This window comes from Cucumis melo, chromosome 8 (genome assembly GCF_025177605.1).
Source record: "Cucumis melo cultivar AY chromosome 8, USDA_Cmelo_AY_1.0, whole genome shotgun sequence".
Lineage (NCBI taxonomy): Eukaryota > Viridiplantae > Streptophyta > Magnoliopsida > Cucurbitales > Cucurbitaceae > Cucumis > Cucumis melo.
The window spans coordinates 27,376,678-27,379,753 of record NC_066864.1 but is presented as its reverse complement, the minus strand read 5'-3'; the positions used below and the strand labels follow the sequence as shown (position 1 = coordinate 27,379,753).

Genomic DNA, 3,076 nt, shown 5'->3' with positions numbered 1-3,076 from the left:
GTTTTAGTTAGTTTCTCAAGCGCAATGGTAAGTCATCTTAATGTAAATATTGTTGATCAATGTAGATGGATTTATTTCATAATCGGTGAGAAATAAATTCTGTTGTCATTCCATTTAAAAGTATACGTAACTTTTTACCTCAATAATCAACTAATTTAATGGAACTCCCACATTTTTTATTGAAGCTCTTGAGCCTATTCCTCTTTCAAAATAATTAATTATTCATTTCTATTGAGAATCAAATTAAATATATCTTAAATCCTTTCAAAATAGCAACTTATAAAAGTTATCAATTCTTTTTTGTTTTAACTTTAATTTTATTTTAAGAACTTTTAATAAATATTCTAGATCACAAAACTTTTATAGATAATAAAGAAACTAATTAAAACTATTTATAATATATACTAAAAAATTAAACGTTAAATATAGAAAAGAAAAAACTATGAGTAACATTTTTAAACATAACATTTTTTTTTTTGTTATTTTTCATAATGTCTCCTCTATTTGTAATGATTAAAGATGAAAAAACAGAAGAAATTACTCGTGCAATTTATATTAAGTTAACACATTGTTTTGGTATTTTAATTAAAAGAAATACAATGTTAACTAAAATGACAATAATATTAATATAACACCTTTTAATGTTTTATATTTTCTGATAATTAAGTTAGCTAATGATATATTTATTTGCTAGATCTAGAGATGGGATTTTTAAAAATAAATGTTCCATTTTATTTAGGGTGAGGTAGACGTTAGTGTTTAATTCGAGTGAACTTTTGTTTAAATTCTATAATGTTAGATTTTTTTGTTATTAGTTTTTTTTAATTTAAACTTTTTAGTTTTATAATACTTTTTGTATAATTTTTACAATATTAGATTTTCTTGGTTTAATTGGACCTTTATTTGTATGTTTTATAATATTAGATTTTATTTGTTATTAGTTTCTTTAATTTGAATGAACTTTTCGCCATTTTTATAATAGTTGTATTGTTAGTGATGTATATTGCAATTTATAAAATAAAAATGTCAAATTGCAATTTATAACGAAAAAAGTATAGATTAAAATTTAATTTGAAGTTAGAAAAAAGGACTTATGGAATAAAGTAGAAAGTGAGGATAAGAAGTCGGAAGAAAAAAAAGAAGATGTAAAAAGCCAACCAAATTAATAATAAACCAATCCAAGTAAATCAATCTATCGGTTTCATATCCTTTATTGGACATTAGTTTGGATCCTTTTGTGTTTGTTTGTAAGATTTCTACCCAAAGAATGTCTTAGATTTACACGATGTTCAATAATGTTATTGTGACTATCTATTAATTTACAATTAATTTGATATGATTTGAACTTATAAGTTATATAACCACTATAAGAAAAACTACCTACTATGACAGTCACTGCAACTCAAATGGAGAGAAGATAAGAAAAAAATGTCATGAAATGTCAAATGCGCGTTTTTGGTTGGAAAAAACGCTGTTTTCGGATTCTACTTTTTTATGACAGTTATTTATTGTCATAAAAGGTAAAAACATTAAATAATTTTATTTTAATAAATTTTAGTTCAAATTTTCCCAAAATTGGAGCCTTATCTCACGCAAACCCTTTCAACTCTTCAAAATCCGCCGACCACATTTTCTTCTTCCAGGTTGCACGGCGAAGTCAATCCTCGTTTTCTTCTTCTTACCCCACCGTCCTGTGCTAGTGTGAAGCAAGAAGGAAGTACGTCGAGAGACCTCCCACTCAGACGAAAAAAGGCTTCACCGGTAGAATAGGCGGTGGCGGTCCTAAGAAGAAGCCTGTCTCTCGCTCTGTCAAAGTCGGCCTTCAGTTTCCCATCGGCAGAATCGGCCGCTACTTGAAGAATGGTTAGAGTACCTTGCGCTGTTACTCTTCTTTCATCGGGCATTTGTCAACCTATTCAATTACTGATTTTTCATATTCAGGCTTTAAATTCTGCCTGATGCATTGACTAATGTTTTCTCCTCCCTCGCCAGTCCAGTCGATTGCATCCATTGGACTTCAGCTGCACAATTATCTCTGCTCGAAGATGAAATCCGCAGGGTCGAAAGAGTGAACGTATGAATTCATAGCAATATTCATAGCTTTTTATTTCCTAGATTTTCTATACTTTGTGCATCTCTTTTCATTTTATCTATGAGAAGCCTTATATTTCCATATTTTATTATTTTTTTTTAAAAAGGACTGTTTATGAATGATATGTTTGAACAATTCATCAATTCCTTCCTCTCGTTTTCAAACTAGACTTGTAAGTTCGATGCTTAGTCAAGCAATTTGAAGTTTCTAAAGGAAGGGTTCCGTTTCTTCTTTTGAGAAATCAAGATTTCTAATTGGAATGTTTATGGTCAGGTTGCATTTATGCTGTCCGGAATGGGATCATCAGCTGTGGATGTTTTTAGATTGGTATGAACATTTTAAGATTGTGTTTGGGATTGATTTTTGATTTATCCTACGTATAATCATTGATTAGGTGGGAATCTGAACTGTTTTTAGTGTTTGGTAAACATGATTATAAATTAATTTAAAGAAAATCACCTTTTCATTTACGTTGGTTTGGAAATTTCTAGTCTACCGCAGTATCCTTTTGAGACTGACTTATACAATTTGATGCCTATTGTAACTAACTCCACAAAATTTCTATTTTATCCTACGTTTCCGAGTTTGAGTTTGAAATCTACCCAACACTAATTTACTTCATATTATGAACTCTCCTTTTGCTTAGTAAAAAAATTAAACATCTTGCTAAAGTGAGTTTCTATTGAAACAATGACAATAACAATAAATTATTTGCTACTAATATTGCAGGCAAGTTCTCGATGGGAAAAGAGGTAAGCAAAAGTCTTGGTAGGTTTTATACTTACGAGTGCATGATTTTTTGCTCTTAATTTTTGTTTTCTAATATCTGGAGCTTTATAAACTTCATCTTTTGCAGGAAAAATCAAAAGTGAGGATGATGAAAAAAGAAGAATTTTGATACCGATGATTCATACTGGAACAATCTTTGGGATAGGCCTAAAGATCAAAGAAATTCAGGTAATGATTGACTAACAACTTTCATTA

At 29.2% G+C, this 3,076-nt stretch overlaps 1 long non-coding RNA gene across 1 annotated transcript; it reads left to right on the top strand.

The window, feature by feature from the left end:
• The first annotated feature begins 1,991 nt into the window (after window positions 1–1,991).
• On the top strand, window positions 1,992–2,861 carry LOC103502178 (uncharacterized). Its single transcript, XR_540483.2, has 3 exons — window positions 1,992–2,074; window positions 2,366–2,419; window positions 2,822–2,861. It is a non-coding gene; the product is annotated as an uncharacterized LOC103502178 (long non-coding RNA).
• Window positions 2,862–3,076: the final 215 nt, after the last annotated feature.